We start from the raw sequence: 20,153 nt of genomic DNA on the forward strand, positions 1-20,153 counted from the left end.
CATCCAGCCTTGAGAATCCAATCACAAGTGACCAGTGTAAAGTACAGGTGTGAACACACCTGCGACACATCTGAGATATATGATCTCTGACCATGTCATATAAAAAAAATAAAAAAAACACACAGCCTCTATTATAAATCGCCAGAAAAGGTAAGAACATTGTATTTACCTTTATTATCAGAAATTAAGGTGCGTTTGAAAGCTTCCAGGACTGGAATTATAAGCTTCATAATCTCGTATTGTGCAGGTCTAAAAAATAACTAATGTCAGGGTGGAGATAAATAAATAATAACTTAACGATAATGATGTCGGTGTGAATTTGCATATGGAGCAGGAAACTGAGATCGGCTCTGAAGAGCTGGCTGGAGACGCATGTTAAGGCAAGGTGTGAACACGGGCATCAAAAGCTGGGCTCTTGTGATCAGATTGCCCAGGTCGGATGTTAAAGGGGAGTTACTGTTTTTTACAACCTGGACCTTATTTCTGGCATAAAATACGATCATTTACTCACCCATATAACTTTTGTGTAATTTGTATTCCTTCGGGAGATATGTAGATCGGTGTATATCCATATGGTGGGAGTGACTGGGGCACCGAAACACAGCCTCTAAATAACGCATTATCTGCCGCGAAACTCGTTAATTTTACCAAATATTTTGTTATCGTACGCTAGTGCTATTTCCCGTTGAGTCCGCAGTTACCTGTTATCATCAACCGGGTCTTTGCTACTGTTAGTTTTTTGCAACATGACTGAATATTCTTCCGATTCTGAGGTTGTGGACGAACCATAGCAGTAGCAAATTACAGGTAAACGAGCCAACCATCGCAGGTGTGCGCGGCGCTCAGAGATGACATCATCCAGGTCTGTAGGTCAATCCCTGGTGACTGTCTGCAGTATAGGTCATAAGCTCCACCTCCTCCATGTCAGTGGATGGGACTTGGTCCAAACTAAAACAATGAAATACACGTCAAATAATTATTTTTCAAGGATGGTTTCTGTCATTTTAAGTAGTTAATACAATGTTAATGCATGTTCATGTGTAAATGTTTTGGATAACTCTATAGATGATGCTATAGAAACCGCATGTGACATAATGGCGACCATCAGCTGCCATCCCAACCGCTCCGTAAAGCGGCCCCGTGGGACCGTGAGAGTCGTAAAAAACAAAAATTTAACGAAAACACAAGTGAGTCTGGAGGAAGTGTGGTCGGGTCATCGATATTGTGGCTCCACGTGGCTCCGCTCTCGGACCGTACTGTACAGATTCTGGCTCCAAAGTCGCAAGATGTTTGGCCAATGCAAGGATGTGATGACACTCCACTTTGAATATTATTCAAGTAATGTGTGAAACACGAATAAACGACTGTGTCTGTGTCGGCATAGAAACAAAGAGACGAGGCTAATGATACCAGAAGCTTCCTCTTCCTCCTTTCTCCACCTCCTTCACACTCACCTCAATGCCCCCCCTGCCTTTCCTCTATGCCTCTCATACCCCGCCCCCACACACCCCCCTTCCACTCCACCCCTGCCTTTACCCTATCTCCTCCCTTTGTTTCCTTTCACAGGACCTCCGTGGCTCACTGATTAGCACTGCACCCTCACAGAAACACCTCCACCACCACCACCAGTATCTGAAGAGTAAAATAAAATCTGTTAAATCAAAAAATTACAAATTTTTAAATTAAGAAAATAAAAAGCAAACCACATAAGTACATTCTTTCCATGTTTTATTAAACTTTGGGGCACAAAAATCTTGCATCCAACATTTTTAACATTTTCAGTACTTATACTATGTGAACATTATTGCGGTCACTCATAAAAACTTGCATATCAAACAGTGCCAACAGTAAACATGGTATTTTAAAAGCGCAACATTACAAATAACTCCTATCCAGAGCAGTGGTATGAGTATTCAGGACCCTGTTTTAAACAGATAGTTGATTCTTCAAAGACTGAATTTTGGGTTTCAGCTCACCTCTGCCCAGGTTGAGCATGGCCTGTTGAATAAAGTGGAAGGTGCTTTTCATGCTTGGGGTAATCCAAGTGCAAGGCATACCTCAGTCCAAAAACGACACAGAAGGCCTGTGGCAGGTTGGCCAGCTCCTCCATTACCGCGCTCCCTTCCAAGATGATGCTCACTCTGGATGGGTTGAGCTGAGGATGTTCGTCAACGCAGAGGATTCCCACTGAAGTTTCTATGGGCGGACTAAACCATTTTGCGTCTCCAAGAGGGCTGTGACAAAGTTCATTCTCTCAGTTGATGTTATCAATACACTGAAGGGCCCAATTCATTCCAAAAAAATAAAAAATAAAAAATTCTGGATTTTCATGGGCCCTCTCCCTACTCGGGCCCTGGGTAGTCACTCCCATGCTGATGACTAAAGCGCATGTTCACAGCCACAGCCCTGGAGTATAATAGCAGGTGGAGGGAGTGCATCCACTGCATCATACTGGCGACTGAGCCGCTCCACAAGTTCCACCAGCTCCACCGGGTCTCGGCCTGGGTGAAGGGATGATGTATGTTCATCTGGGAGTGCACCCGAAGGTTGTTGAGACGTACTGTAAAACCTATCATCTCTCTCTCTCTCTCTCTCTCTCTCTCTCTCTCTCTGTGGGCTCATCTGACGACTCTAACAGGCCCTTTAAAAAAAAAAAAACCTTGTCTAGCCCGGGGAGACATTTACTGACGTATTCAGCGTAACCCCACCGTGAACCGGCAGGCATAATAATTGTTTGTGCGATTAATCATCCGCGCGCAGGTTGTAGACGGAGACAAAAACACTCAAAGTAGAGGGAGATGTTTTCATTTTACGCCTGACGTGTAAAAGGCCTCGGATGTTGCGTTTGTTTCTGGTGACGTTAATTGAGTTTTCTCTTGGAGCCTCACTCCCTGCTCTCGTCACACACACACACACACACACAAACACTGCAGATGGTGACTCAGGGTCTCGCTTGGCTGGTCTTCCGGGCTCTGAGGATTTGTAACCTCAAATCCAGACTTGCACAGTGACAGTGTAACATCTCAGTAACTCTGCAAGGCATTTGAAGTCTGCTAGGGTTCTGGAGTCGAGGCGCAGAGGGGGATGGAGAGAGAGAGAGAGAGAGAGAGAGAGAGAGAGAGAGAGAGAGAAAAGCGTGATAATTCGACCATGCAATTTGGACTTAACATACTGATGTGTTCACCAGTGCTGCGTGCCACGAGCCCGGGAGGAGATAAAACGGGACAAAACACGAGGCTGGAGTCAGAGCTGCAGTTCAAAACACGACTTAAGATCAAACTAGGGAATAAATAAACCAGCTAGTGAGTAAAAATCCCACACATGTCGGATTTAAGTCTCATCGTAATTAAACAGGTTGTGGTGCAGAAAGGCCAGCATATTATAATAATAATAATAATAATAATAATGGGTATATTCCAAACCTATGATGGCCTGTTTGAAGAGCACCATAACAAAAGCCCGTCGACAACACTGGCAGATGCTAAGACTAAAAACTGCTTGAGGGGAGTCGAGTGTTGTGGAACTACAGGGAGGGAGAGAGAGAGAGAGATTCCCAAAATATCCTCCCTGTTCTGACTGTGAAGTTGAAAGTGACAACTGCAATACCTTTGTTCTCGGAGTGCAGCTGCAAAAATAGCTTTCAATAATGTATTAGGAGAATAAAGACTGGGAGCTGATTTCTGGGGAGAAGGCGCTCGGCTCTGCGTATGCGCCAGGACCAGGAGCTTTCTTTCTGTGCTGTGCAGCGACTGTGAGAAAAGATCAGGCTGGGGGAACACAAACTGATCCTCTTGACTTCTAAGATTGCTCTACTTATCCAGCGTGGAGTAAAAAATAAAAAAATAAAAATCCTGGCCTCGGATTTGGATTATTCCTCCACATATATTAACGCCTGATCTCATATCGTCACCGGACAATTACTAAAGCTGAATAAATATTTTGAGCAGGCAGGCAAACAGCCGCCTGGACAGTCGCCGGCCGCGCTTTCTGAGCAGAAAAAGCAATGTGATGACTCTGAAATGCAAAGTACTTTGACCAGCAGAGCATTCACCTGAGGCGGTGGAGGTTTAATTTCTCGTGTGCCTCGGCGTGATAAGTGGCGGCCCAAATGTTGCGACTTTCCTTCAAGCTCTGATGAGGCCGGTTGGTTGAAATGGAACAAAAATATAAATAAATAAAAACGCTGAGTGATCAGAAATGTAAAGGAGGGAGCACGATTGAATTCCAGACGGACATCAATTATTAAGACGCGGGAGACAGCTGCGATGGCGTATCTAGAATATTTTAGCAAAGGGAAGTGACGCGCCTCTGTGAATCTAAACCCTAGCGCTCGCAGGCCTGGCTTGAGTTGTGATCAATCCTAGCCGAGTGTTTTAAAGGGAGCTACTCAAGCAGTTTAGTTTTTGGGCTTTCTATAAAGTTGGTGCATTCACAAGAGACCAAACTCGTTTGGTTTGAAATTCAGCCTTCGGCCACGCAAGCTCCTCTGGAAGGCCACAGCGCTCTGAGCTAAATCCTGATGGCATTAAACTGTGAAAGAGAGGGCTTTCCCAGTAGATGATGGTGCCAAAAGAGAAGTCAAAGGATCATCAAGATGAAAACAATTTTGTTAACTAGTCCGCTGACAACCAGCCAGAGGGCTCCTACCTTTTGTCAAGACCTCACCTCCCATGTTACTGTTGCTAGGTGGGTCAAACAAAAACAATAAGTTACGCGAAGACTTAGTTAGCATTAAAAACATGTATTTATGATTAGTCAAAAGCGTGAAAAGTTCACGGTTGACAAGTGTGGGTACAGCGGAGGAAATACATAAAGCAAACATAAAAACTGAAAACTGTTGGAAGGGCTAGTCATTTTTTCCCGGTGTCTGCCAACGTTAGCACAGTTGCTAACGGCCATTTTTATTCTGTTATTACAGTTTTTCAGTATTTTTCTAAAGGACTGAGTCCCTGCATTGCTATTATTTGTTTGTTCAACCTGGCAACAGTAACATAGGAAGTCGGGAAGGTGTTTTTAAAATTCAAGGGAGGTCTCCTCAGGTTAGGTCAAGAAAGATTATTATTATAGAACACAGGAAAATTAATTTTACCATGTCACTATGGTAACTTGTCTCATGACAGCAGTACTCAGACACATTATAGACACAAAAAACACATTTATATATATTTAACTTAATAATGGCTTATTTTATTTAACTGGTAATGTGCATGTGGACCCCCTGTCATGGTTTACTGGGACACTTTTAATGCTGTTAATGTGAATAGTGACACTGGTATTATTATTTTTATGTTATTTTCATTTATAACTGTGAGCCATTTTATAACTCATTTAAGTCCTTTATAATTTAAATAAAGATTTCTTTTTTGAGTCACTATAGCCCCACCCTGCAGAGGGCACTCCAGCTACCTCCAACACACTGTGTGTCTCATTTACACTGATCAGCCACAACATTAAAACCACTGACAGGAGAAGTAAATAACATTGATCGTCTTGTGACAATTAATTGTTCTGCTGGGAAACTTTTGGACCTGCCATTCATTCGTGTGGATGTTACTTAGACATGTAGCACCCACCTAGACCAGACCTGGCACCCCCACCCCATAGCAATGACACTCCTTGATGGCAGCAGACGTCCCCAGTAGGATGCAGTCTGACACAGACACACACACAAAAACGGTTTAGGAAGAACTAAAAGGAACATGAAAAACTGTACGAAAAAGCACCAAATTCACTAGATCCCAAACTGATCAAGTATCTGTGGGATGATCCACAGAGACCCCTCCCCTCAAAGGCCCCCACTAACAACATTATGTTTCCAGACACCACAGGACACCCTCAGAAGGACCGTGTCCATTCTCTCATGAGTCACAACTGTTTTGGAGGCACAAGGGAGACCTACACAATATATATATGAGGAGTCTAAATATGTGATGACTGCATCTGGAAGATCAGATTAACTTTTATTCAACACATGGGCCTCTTTCTGAGAATTCACATGACGTGATCTTTTAATTTGAGGCCTTTTTTTGTCCCGCTGACGAGTGTTGTGACAATACTGAGGAGGATAATGTCTCCAGTGTTCAGTAAACTCTCCTCATTCTGTTTTTCTTTGTCTCAGCTGCGAAGAAAACATAATAAATATTTATACTATACTCTGGAGGTGATATCATCAACGTGACATCATCCACCCACATGCTCATTTATCGAGCTTGCCCTCAGCAAATGAGGCCGGTTTCATACTCCGCACAATCCTCTGAAGCTCTACAGGTGGAATACGAGGTGGTTCAAACGGATTCTATGTGATTACGCTTCTGAAACCAGCCTGTTAGCTGCGCTCGCCACACTGAGTCATGAAGGTAAGAGCGTTCGTGCCCACTGACTCACAGACTCTCATCTATATTTCTGTGTAGGTACAAAGAGCGACGAACAAACAAGCACAATCTGACCCAAAGAAAGCCTGGTTTGTCTGCATAGAGTGGGGACTGTGTGGTTGGAAAATACAACAAAGCCTGGTGCATTTTGAATGAATGTGGGAGCTGGAGAGCGTGGCCTTCCTCCCTCCCCGCCTGTCTGTCTGTCTGTCTGTCTGTCTCTACATTTCCGCCTTTACTCATCCTCCTCTCAATCAGCACTTCCTTTCACTCCCTGTAAACACAGAACTAACGCGGTCGAACGGTTCCAGTTTACATCACTTAAAAAGTGTGAGTCAGATATTTAAAGTGTTATTTAATGCACCACCTTAGCTGTGATGAACATGAACAGGTCTTTGTCACACAGGTATTTGAACCATAGACTGGAAATAAACATGGCCGACACGTCAATGCATTGTTCTCACTCTGGTGACATATATGTGACTGAAAACCAAACCACACAGCGAACAGACATATTCATGAATATACACTGATCAGCCACAACAATATGATGACTGAAAGGTGAACCAGACAGCGTGGATTATCTCATTGTCATGGAAACCGTCAGTGGGTGGAATATACACAGCTCAAAAAGAAAAAAGAAAGAAAGAAAAGAAAGAAAGGGACACGTTTTAATCAGAGAAGAGCATCAAGTCAATTAAACCTCTGGGATATTGATCCGGTCAGTTAAGTAGCAGAGCTGCTCTACAGGGGAAATAATAATGAGACAACCCCCCAAATACAGGAATGGGTTTACAGGTGGCGCTGACATTTGTTTCCCCTCCTCATCTTTTCTGACTGTGTGTCACTAGTTGGACCCTACAGAGGTTGCACAGGCAGTCCAACACCTCCAGGATGGCACATCAATACGTTGCCATTGACAGAAGGTTGGATGTGTCTGGAGGAGATTTCAGGAGACAGGAAGTTACTCTGGTATCCGGTATCTGGTCCTTTGTGCAAGGACGGACAGGTTGAGCACTGCCAGAGCCCTACAACATGACCTCCAGCAGGCCACTGGGGTGAATGTCTAAATCCAACAGAACACCTCTGTCCAGGAGCTCAGGGATGATGCCCTGGTTTTGGGATGTGTTTGAATGCAGACCCTCTGTGGGTTGGTCATTTTCATTTCCATTAAATGACATGGCATCCTTTCATTCCTAACACATTACCCGATCCACATCAGTATAGATACTTCACTAAAAATAAAAATCCCATTGAGATCTGCTGTGTTTTCAAAGGGTTCCTTTAGTTTTTGAACAGTTTCGTCCTCAAAGTTGATGTTTCAAGCAAGAAGGATTTGAGAGACAAGCTCCAGATGTTGACGCCTGCACCACTGGGTCGGGGCATCTCAGCTCTGATGGGTTATTCCCCATCTGTAGTGGACAGTACCTATCAAAAATGGTCCAAGGAAGGACCAGCGGTGAACCGGCAACCGGGTGGTGGTTGGCCAAGGCTCACTGATGCGTATGGGGGGAGAAGGCTGACACTTGAGGTCTGATCCAACAAGGGGGACCTACACAGTACTAGATCAGCGTATATATGCAACCACTTCTGAGCCCCTGGAATCAGGAATAATTCCAACATCCTTCCTCCAATTTGGATGTAAATACCCTCAAATTAAAACTGAGAGTCTGCACTTTAAACCTATACATGTTATTATTTATCTGTAACATGAATATGTTGTTCAAGACAGCAAGAAAATTAGCCTAACTGTATTTATAAATGTGTCCAGTTAAAGCTGGTTCCTGAAATATTTAACAAATGCCACTCAAATGGGAGTAAATATGTCATTTTCTTGTTTAATTCAAGGAACTACAACAGTGTATGTGGTTTAGACTCAGCACTCAAGGAACGCGTACCAGTGTGGCTGATTTATGTGTTTTTAATCATTTTCAACGGTGGGAACTCTGAGGTCCAGAGTTGTTGGTCAATGCTTCTGTCACACAATAAAAATCAAACAGAGAGGCAATCAATTTACATGTCTGAATCTGTCCGCTCGTAGATTTTCATTGCCTGACCTCATTCAGTACTATTCAAAAAAACAAAACAAAAAAAAAAACGGTGATGCTGTACTACAGGCTGACATTTCACTGCTGGCCTTTAAATTTGCTTGTTTGTGTGTCTTTGTCCCGTGTTTAACTGTGTGTTAGGTCAGATTAACAAATGGTAAGGCCGGTGGCAGTCTGAATAACAGCATTAACCGGGGGACAATGGGAGCGTGGGACTAAAGCCCTTTCACGACCTGTCTGACAGCTTGTAGCGTTGATGTCACCCCTCTGACTCAGGCCGTTACCGCCGCCGCTGTCACCCTGGACGCTCGGCTGCATGACATCACCAAATGACACATATCACTCTCTCCACTACTGTCTCCCTGCTTTTATTTCTCCTCCCTTTGTCTCTCCGGGGGGGGAAATTTGCATACTCATCAGCTTTCCTGCATTGTAGGCTTCCACTTTGTCAGGCCGTGAGCAAGGAGGAGAGGAGCATGAAAGGGCGTCATTAGTTTCCCAGGGAGACTCGGATAAAGGGAGGAAAAAAAGATGGCCGCAGTTAGCAGAAGATCTCATTTGATTATTATTATTAGTTGTGTCCGAACTGTAAATAAGTTGCAGTAAATTAAAGGATACGCTGTAATGTTTTTTAGCTTATAATATTAAACCATTTCTCTTATGACCTGTTATCCGTTTTCTGATAAATGAAGCACAAACTTTAATCTCTGAAGCAAACAACAAAGAATCTCATTCAAGCTATTTCAAGGCTTACAGCGGCGTCTTTATCAGTGGAAAGAGTTTGCTCAGCGGTCGTCACATGTTCTGACTGCGCGGCACTTTGATCGTCAGCTGGTTGTAAACACCAACTCAGCCGATCTCTGACGCTTCCAACAAAAACAAACCAAAAGTGTTACGAGATGTATGTCGTTGAGCGTAGAGTAGTTTTGTATTTCTTTCCTCTCTCTGTGCTTCCTGTTACCCGACACCAGAATTTAATGCACGCAAATAAGGTGAATCTGTCACTGTCTTTTAGTCTTACATGAATTTCTTTCACGCAGCCAATCTTTACTTTACCAGTGGAGTTATTCGCCGTATTGCTTGGCGTAAAGCAGCTGTAATGATATGAGACTGATGTGCCAGGATGAACTATTCTACGGTGTTGATAAAGGAGGATATTTCACTGCAACGCAAATGAATTTCCTTTCATTAGAGGAGTGTTACATATCCCCTCATTCCTTATCCCCGCACACAAGCCTTACTGGTGCACATTTACCAAACTCTTAAAGCCTAAAGTAGTTCCCTTAAAAACATTCAGTTAATCAAACCTTTAATGGTCCCGCTTGACAAACCTCCAAAAATACTCAGCTTTGAGTAACAGTTACCTCTTTAGATATTCTTAAAATTATTCCTGCTCCTCTTAACCCATTCAAAATCCAGAAGCTATCAATATGAAGTCTTTATATTTCCACATAACACTTGTGTAAGTTGCATGTTATCGGACCAGGATTTTCACAAATCCTGTTTGCAGGTCCACGCCTTGAAGCTATAGAGCAGGACTTTTGCACAATCCTGGCAGATGCCTTCAGATCTGGTGTCTACAGCGACGGCAGGGATTGTTTTACCAGAGCTGAGGAGGGAAGCAACCGGAGACGGAGTTGTCTACAACATCCAGGAGTGTTAGGGGAGTCGGCGAAGAAACAAAAGTTATGAATGTAACTATGGTTCTATGAATTCTAGCCTCTGTTGATCTAGGAAGAAGAAAGAAACTCTGCATTCAGAGGAAGGATTACAGTCTGAGAAATGTTTTTCTTTGCTGGAGAGTGTTGAAAGAAGAGAAGTGATGGAGGAACTGATTTTAGGCATATGTCATACTTATGCGTCAACAGTGTTTTGTGTTATCGTTCTCACAGTCTGAAAGGATTGACTAGCTCCACACTGTAACTTTAATCTGTAATGTATTAAGTAAGCTCTGAGAAACTTTCTACCTTCAACACAGGTATGTGGAAAATAATGTCATACTTCTATACATACAGTTTTGGACAGTTTTTCAAGTTTAAGGTGATTAGATTCTTATCCATCATGTAGTAGCATGTGATCAGTCCCAGATCCATCCAGCACTTTGACATCAACCACAAACATAAAGATAAACAGATGTCATGGCCTCCACAAGGTCCCTCTGTAGGTTTCGCAAAGATAAACTAATAACACAATTAACAATCAGACTTTAGTTAGACGTCTAAATTTATGTGTTGCATTAAGTTGTTTCGCTCTATTTGTCAGCAGGTGTTGGTCCGCAGCCTGGGTGTGGAGTTGGATAACTCTTTAGGTCTGAGACAAGTCAGGCTGGACTTAAAAGTATAAATCTGACCCTGATCTCAATTTCATGGAGACCGAAGACAAAACAATTACAAAATTTAATTAATTAAAAAAAAAAAAAAAGATGAAGTGAGGCACCTTCTCAAAGACATCTTGAAAATAAAACGGCCAAAACATCTAAGAGAATAAATCCAAGTGCAAAATACATTTTTTTTTTTTTTTTTTGAGCGTTTGGGGAGTTGGATGTTTGTTTTCAACTCACCATCTGTTATTCAATAGCCTGCTCAGGAAAGGTTTTACATTTGCTATTCAGTCCACCTGGTGTCTGGTAACTTTTTCCCTGCAAAATCATCCTCTGTTACACAGGAAGTGAAGCGTTTTACATTTTTGACAGCCCCAACAGCTTGTGTAAATTAATATAGGGTAACCGAGGAGTTAGCATGAGAAGTATTAACAACGGAGTCTGGAAATAATGATAGAAACACCCGTCGAGAAACTTCAGGAAACACACTTCCTGACGAGTGTCACGGTATTCCTGTAATCTCTGTCTTGCTATATATTGTATTTAATTGATTTACAGAGTTGCAGAAATAGCTCAGAGTAGTTATTTTCCAGAGCAGGGAGACAGCTGCCAACATAGGCTAAAGCTCAGCCTCTTATGGGACGACCATTTGGAGCTAAAAGGGCCTGGCTTCCACACAGCCATGTAGCAGGTGACCCCCCTGTCCTAGAAACAGTTGCTATTTAGACATGATCAGCAGCGGGTGCAGAGAGAGTCATTGTTATTTATATAGCGTTATCCTTTTGTTAGTTTCAGCGGCTGAGCGGAGCGCGTACATCTGATAAGTTGCTCCACTCGAGGGTCAAGGCTGAGAAGTTTGGATTATAACCGCTGAGAAGACATTTAATAAACAGACACTCGCTGTGGGTGATGGGTATAAATATCAGGGGACATCATCTAATACCCCGAGTAGTGCAAATCCGTCCATGTGTGTGATACGTTTCCCATTCTGGGTTGGGGTCATATTGGGAACCCTGCTGCAGGCAGAATGAGAATATTCTGCTCATCTTGAGCTCATTATGTCACATTTCATCAAAACCGGAACTGCTTCGCTACGAATCGAGCACAACAGAGCATCGAAGACTCTACGCATTGCAAACGTGAAAGCGAATGTTTAAATTTTTTGATCGTAAATGAAACAATATTTGGTAGTTGCTAAGTGACCGTGAGGATGAGTCACCCCTCCTCAGGCCAAGGGACATGCCAACTTGAATGAATAATACTGAGCAGACTGGCCCGACTCAGAGAAAATAACGTTGTTATGAGTTCAGTGATGGAGCTGTTATTGTTAGGCGTAAACTACACCTCTCCCGGTACTCTGTCACAGTAGCGGGGCCTCCTCGCTCGGGCTCAGCACTTAAAGGAGAGATTTTATTTTCACGGCCCTTAACCAGCAGCTCGTTTCAGCAGCTCACAGCCTTCAGCTGGAACTCCCCTCAAGGCTGAGAGACAGTTTTAGAGGAGGTGGGGATCACAAGATGGCTTATGAAATGGGTTATAAATGTAGTTCTAATAATAATGTGTCCTTTCTAACATACTGACGTGATAATATACTTATTTTTATGATTTTACTCAGCTCTTGGGTCACTCTAGGGGAAGGATTTCTCTCACAGAGGTGTTTTAGCCAAGTGCTACTGTTAGTAAGTATTTGAAATAGTTTAAACCCTGGAAAATGTATTACTACAGTTTGTGTGGAGTAAATAAATGAAGTTGAAGTGTTAAGTTAGGTCTAAGAGAAGTTAGAATATGAGCTAAAATGCAGGCACTGACATTTCCATCTAAATACATCAGATATAGTGATTGTGCAGGTAGACGGGGACATGAAAACGTTCGTATGTTGTTGGTATTGGTGGTATTATGGTGATATTTAGGCGTGCGATGTTTCACACGGTATCTAGGTCACTCTAAAAAAAAAGTATTCCTCTCAGGAAGTCGTTGTTTGTGAAATAAATTAAATATCAATTAAATGAAAGTAGAAAAAGCTATGCTGAAAATACTTGAGCCTAGTTTTGAAGCAGTAAACGAAGCTGAAGTGTTAATTTAATTGTGAGTGAAGTTGAAATATCAGCTGAACTACAAGTTAACTTTAGACTTAACCTGGAATATAAACTGTGGAGATCAGGTTTGGTCAAGGACCTCAATTCACATAAGTTTAAAGTAATATGAGATACTTGAAATACTGAAACAATTGTAAAAAAACACAACTTTTCATTTTAAATGAACAAAGCTGAAGTGCTCGTTTAAGCCGGCGCACTTACAGACAGAGTATGTTTGAATAAAGGTGTTGTAGAGCTGAAGGCCCAAAACATGAAAGCACTTGAAGCGTCAGTCTGAGTGTGAGCACTGAAAGCACTCGAAATGTCTGTTGAAGAGCAGAGAGCAGTTAAAACTACACTTGACAAGTAGCCACTTATAGGTGGTTTAGGCTACTGCGTCAAATTGACGCACCACAGCTACGGCGACGGCTTAGACCCTACGCAGACCCTAGCGCCGTAGCTGACGTGCACCTCCCAAGAAATGTAACTACACGCCGCGGCAACGCAGACCGTAAGAGCTGTGATTGGTCCGCTTGGTTGTAGCGCGTTTCCGCTTTAGTATTTCCGGCTGCTTCTCCATCTCCACAATTTTTGAATTGATTGTTCATCAATAAAGATGGAACACATGGAGGAAAGGTTAAGTGAGGAGGTTTGGAAATACAAACATTTGTACGACTTGTCTTCGGCGAAGTTTCAGCGAAATTTCAGCGAAAGTTTCAGTTGCCATTGTTGAAAGTGAAGCAAGAAGTAGAAACAAAAATGAACCCGACTGGCAAAAAAGACACAGCGCCGACTAGCGCTTGGGTGGCGTTCTTACAGAGCGAGCCAGACTGATGAGCGCACAGGTATAAATTGCTTGCACCAGCGTTGGCTATGGCGGTCTATGTCCCACAGTACCTTAAAGGGGAACTACTGTTTTTTTACAACCAGGACCATATTTCTGGCACATAATTCAATCGTTTACTCACCCATATAACTTTGGTGTCATTTTTAGTCCTTTGAAAGATATTTAGCTCCAGTGGAGCGCCGTGTATATCCATATAGTGGGAGTGACTGGGGCACCGAAACGCAGCCTCTAAATAACGCATTATCTGCCACGAAACTCATTCATTTCACCAATATTTTGTTATGATACGCTAGTGCTATTCAGCGTTTCGGTGCCCCAGTCACTCCCACTAAATATGTTCTGAATGACTAAAAAAGACACCAAAGTTATAAGGGTGAGTAAACGATTGTATTTAATGCCAGAAATAAGGTCCAGGTTGTATAAAACAGTAGTTCCCCTTTAAAAGAGCCTTTAAGTTTCCAGTTAGTTAAAAATGAAAGCAGCTGAAGTGTCACTCTCTTCTAATTCAGCTTTACTCTGATTTTCTCTGGAACTCACTCATGCTGGTGTCTATCTTTCATATTTATAAGGCTTTTCCTGTTAAATGAAGGCTAAAAAACATCTTCTAAATTCCTTTTAATTGTTATATAATACTGAAATGCTTGAAACCATATGAAATGAGTCATGCTGGTTTATTAATTTAAGTTCATGTATGACTTTATGATCCGTTACTAGATCACACCTTAAATTATTTTAAGGTGTGATCTTACAGTATATGTTGGTGTAATGGTGACTAATTTAGGAATTTACTGTCAGGAGATTAAATCTGAGATGTGTCTCTACTATATGTACATGCTGGGTACTATATTGGGTCACTGACCTTATCAGATATTGAGTGGGTATTTTAAGGTTTTCTCTGTGTGTGTGGTTTTGTTTTTTGTTTTTTCAAACTCTGAAACTCATGTTTGACACATGCTGTCAGTTCGTCCAAAAGTTTAGACAGGAAGCCAAGATTTTCATCCAGAAAATCAGAAAGTAAACAAAGGCAGTCGTGGTGCGACAGTATTTCAGAGGGAGGCACCATAATGCATCGACAGACTGGGCTGACGGTTTTCTCTTTATTTATTTCTTTATTTATTTTTTTCCTTGGGCTCACAAAACTCACAAGACAGTTTGTCCGTCGATAGTCACACAGCTTTAATGAGTGTTGTTTCAGAAAGCTGCGTCAGTGCTTGGCGAATACACATCTCAATCAATTAAACCGCCTGATGAAGCTAATGGAATAGATTTGAAATGACAATCAGCTCATGGAGTTTCAAGAGGTTAGACATGTTTGAAGCTGTTTCTGTGTCACGGATTAACTAGAGTAGAAGCTGATAAACATGCTCAGAGTGGGGAGACAAAGGTTGACGGGCTGTTGAATCTTTGGCAGCGTCCCTCCCTCGCCATCGCTGGACATGTTGCTTTTCAAGCTGTTGAGTCTGCAGTACGCCCATCTGTGCCATTCCCTCTTAGAAACCATCAGCAGCAATGTTTTTTTTTTCTTCCCCCATTTATTAAATCCTCAACATTGAAAGAGGAATGAAGTTAAGAGCCAGATGGGATGAAATACAAGAGGGAGAGGGCAGTCTCTTGAATATTAAAGACTCAGAGCAGCAATTAGCAAATGGGCTAATTTGCGATTCAAGCGCTCTCTCCTGGGTCTCGCTAAATGAATGTATGTATGACAACCGGTTTCCAGGGTTACATAAGGTTGAGGTCTTCCTGTGATGCTTTAACTGTGAGTCTGCACCTTGCTGAAGACAGGAAGTGGTTTGTGTTTTTCATCTGGGCCATCGAATACCGCACCGCGATCACTCACATTTTCCATGCAACAAAAAAAAAACTTGACTGTGTTATACATCAAAGTTTGACATTATCTTATAACAGATACACAAAACCACACTTGTGTCATGTTTTCCATGGTGTGACATTTATGAAAGGAAGACAGTCGTCTCAATGCACTTCGAGATCTCGCCGAAGGGATAATAAAAACTGTCTGTAAGTGTGGTTGTGAGGTTTTCTCCTCCTGTTGTGAATAATAAAAGCTTTAGAACATCTATAACAATCGTTTTTTAAATCCACCTGCTGCCCCTGGTTTCCTACGACAACAGATTTGAGCAATTATTGATATTAATTTAATTTTGGCATCTTTCAGTGTTCGTGTGAAAATAGGAGCACAGATGATGTGTAGAGCACGAAAACAAAATGAGAATGAAATGATGAAGACGAAAACAAGAAACAGACGGTAAACTGGTGGACAAATAAATCTCCTCTCATATTAGTTGGGAGCAAACTGAGCTCAATAATCACATGATAACAAGCTTATACTTGCCATATATTTTAAGACAAGTTGCCACAACATTATGACCACTGACAGGAGAAGTAAACAACATTGACCATCTTGTGACAATACAATGTTCTGTTGGGAAACTTTGGGACCTGGGATTTGACATGTAGCACCCACCTAGACCAGACCAAGCACCCCCACCCCATAGCAATGACACTCCTTGATGGCAGCAGCCATCCCCAGCAGGATGCAGCCCAAAATAAAAATATGGTTTAGGAACAACTCAGAAAATATGAAGAACAGCACAAGGTGTTGACTTGGCCTCCAAATTCACTAGATCCCAAACTGATCATGTATCTGTGGGATGATCCATAGAGGCCCCTCCCCTCAACCCATAGGACCTAAAGCCCCCCACTAACAATATTCTGTTGCCAGACACCACAGGACACCCTCAGAAGGGCCATGTCTATTCTCTGATTAGTCCCAACTGTTTTGGAGGCACAAGGTAGACCTACACAAAATTAGGAAGGTGGTCATAATGTTATGCTCAGTGTACATATACAATATGTCTAATTTGCGGCATCATACGTGTGCTTATAGTAACGCAACGGCACTACATTTCTTCTAATTTTCCATTCAATTTTGTGTAGACAATGTTGATCCCCAGAGCAGGAACCTATTTTCTAACGTAACGATCAGATTAAAATGATCTTGGTGCTCACTCTCACTTTGCGGTGCGTTTCAATCAGCTCAAGCTCGGTTTATACTCCCACAATAGACCTACGGTAGTCTACATGAGCGACCTGGTGCATTGACATCATTCAGTAATTCAGATCAGCTGTGTCCAAACGTACTTTCCACATCCAAAAAGCGACTGAAAAAAAGGCAACTGGACTTGTAGAGTCTATACAAGGCCTTTTTTCAAATGCTATCCCATGATCTGACTGAGAACCTTCACAGATGTATGTACTTTCTACACTAAAACTTTACCAATGACACAAGTTATTTTCCTCAAACATGTGTAAAAAATCAAATTAGTGGAGAGTAAACAGAAGTTAACAAAAGGCTGCTGTGGTTCAGAAATGTTTCATCTACCGCTGAGTAATCACTGAGTGCCTCTAGGAACCAGTCTACTTTCCACATAACTTGAAATCTGCCTCATCAACAACATGTCATCGTAGAAAACTCCCGGTCACTCAATCTCTCAACAAACCGTTTTCACTGTTTTTTATTGTTTTGTTTTCATGGTGTACTCTTGGTTCTCGTTAAGTTAACTCATCCATCTTATTCTGGAAAAAAAGAGAAGAAGCAGCCTTGTGTTACTGCTCATCGGTATAAGAGCCAACATTATGGTGTGAGCTCGACAAACACTTGGCTCAATGAAACCAGCCACACAGGCAGAACTGGTTGAATTTACATAACTGCTCAGGTCACGCAGTGTTTGAATTCCCAGCAGATCTCTCTAAATGTCGCTCCAAGTTCCTGTTTCCACCCTGCGACAAAAATCTGATCTTTTCTAATGTATTTGCCACATATCTGTTACACATGCCACGAAGCGAGAATGCTTTTTAAAAAAAACGACGGAACAGTTCAGTAAATAGAAATCAGATCAGTTACTGGTTACACATTTCTTTGGCTGAATGATTTGTCGTCTTTGTTAAGTTTCAGAATTAATTTCGGACTGATCTGCTCTCTTATCTCACCAGATGACGGAGAGGAAACATCTGAATCACCTAAAGCATGTACACTTTATGTTCCTCTTCTAATTTCAGACACTACTACTGCAGTTTCTAAGCAGTTACACAGAGTCACATATCTCTACATTTTACGCGATTACTTAGTCCGGCTCCGTTTTCTCTTTGTGAATAGCACATCTGCTATGATCCAGAATCCTAGACTTTAAATTAAATATATTTAGTTTTAGCCCTGCGATAGACTGGTGATCTGTCCAGGATGTACCCCACCTCTCGCCCAGTTACTGCTGGGACAGGCTAAAGCCTCGCCACGACCCTTCAGAGGACAGGCGGTTACGGAAAACGAATGAATATTTTGCTTTGAAGGGCATGAATTTACATTAAATACTTCAGTTTACCTGAAACAAATGTTGTGGTTTTCACCTGTCAGACACACTGAGCTTCTTTCTATTCTTGTAAACATCAATTTTACATTTATTTTTGGCCTTTACTTTACAGAAAGTCTGTGTTTCTTTACTCTTGTCTGCACTTGCTACTAACAGGGCACAAACAAACCAACATTTAGGCATTTACATAAAACAGCACTCAATTAATTCCAGCCTACTTGGCATTCATAAATAAGACATTTAATACGGTTTATAACCCAGTATGATGAAGTTTAAAGCAGATTTATTTAAGCACATTTCAAGGGCTTATTGAGACTATCATGATCTTCTACTTAATTTTTGTTATTATCAAATTATTTGTCCCGTGTGTGTCCACTTATGGACTGATTAATATCTACGCACTGCCTCTAAACGATAAATGGAGGCCTCATAATAACACAATATTAAGCTGTTGTATAAATAAAACTGACTCCTGAGATTCTCGCGATGGCATGCGGTGCCATGTTCACTTACCCTTTAACACGCAGCGCAATCAGCTTTGATCAGCTGTGTCCATTTATAAATAACAGCACAGGGGCTAATAATAGACGCAATAATACATGCCCTGCATTGTGTCAGGTTGCCAGTGAGGATAAATAGAGAGCTCAGATTATATTTGGGGTTTGAAGCCAGCGAGACCCTCTCGCCGCTACGACACGATCCCGTCGTATGGGGCCGCGCCGCCAGCCAACTTGGCACTCGCTTGACGGGACTCCTGCCAAAGACACCCACTTATTACCACCAGCACTGTCACCTCGCCGTCCTGCATGCAGGTCACACGGGTCGTCTTACACAAAGCAAGGCACTTCTTCCGTCATGTTTAATACTAAAAGTCACTTTACTCTGAGGTCACTTCAAAAAAAAAAAAAAAAAGGTCACTTGATATTTATACACAGATAAATGAGTAATGGAGGAAACAGAGCGTCTAACTTTTGTGGACTGTCAGACCAGAGTGACTCAGACCAGAAAATACAAAAGTAGACATTCACAACCAGAATAAAAGGACATATTCAGCTAAAATCACACAGCTGCTGTAATGTGTAGTGACCTTTGACAGTTTCTGTTTCGTGGTTTTGTCATACTGCTTTGAGGGATATTTAAGTTACAGATTCTTCCTCCAGGTGCTATGGAAAATATTAACATTGAAAACCGGGAGAGTGTGGAAAGACAAACTATGACCCGTGATCTATGAACGCATGTGGGGAGACAAGAACGTCACGTCAGCGGGTCTTTACGTGATTCATGTGGGAAAAAGCTCACCAAAAACCCATCTTAAGTGAGGAACTATTAGCCAAGACAACGAAAAGATAAAAACCATGGAAATGCTTCAGCGTGAGGACGCACATCTTTTTCCAGACGCGTTGAAGGTATTGTTGGGTTCTTGAAGTAAAATCTTCATTTAAATTACGAACTGTATTGTTGACATTAAAGACACCATTCAAACATTCATAGTGTAGGCTGTATACCCCAAGGCTAATGACGTGAGGAGTTAGCAAACTTCGAGTCAAATCAATGAAGCACAAGATCAAATATTTAAAAAGTGATCGCGGAAGAGTTGCCCGTATGAATAAAGACTTTAGATACTGATCAGTTCGTGGGTGGCTAAACTGTCTATAAAAGGAGATGATTTACAGCTAAGATGGAAAAAAGAACAAAGTCACTGGAGCTGGCTAATGTCTTCATTCATGAGTCAGCCGAATGCAAATCATTGGACAGACAACGCGTCCACGGTGAGAAAGCACGGAGGCAGCCATTGGCCTCAAAAGAAAACGTTTAACGCCCGTCTGAATTTTACCAAAGAGCGCCTTTACACGACTGGGAAAATGTTTTGATCAGGGTGAAATGGTTTGGGGAGAACTCACAGGACTAAATATGGCGTAAGGGGTGAAGCATGGTGGAGGCAGCATCATGGTTTTGGGTAGATTTTCCAGCTCTTCCTGGTCTTTTACAAAAAAACCTCTTTACTAAACTGTGTAGATGAGATTATATGTTTCTTAAAATGTTATAGAGAGTGAGAGGTGACATTCTTTAAATAAGTGTGTAACTACACACAGTTATACAGTCA

The sequence above is a fragment of the Chelon labrosus genome (assembly GCF_963514085.1).
Source record: "Chelon labrosus genome assembly, chromosome: 14".
Classification (NCBI taxonomy): domain Eukaryota; kingdom Metazoa; phylum Chordata; class Actinopteri; order Mugiliformes; family Mugilidae; genus Chelon; species Chelon labrosus.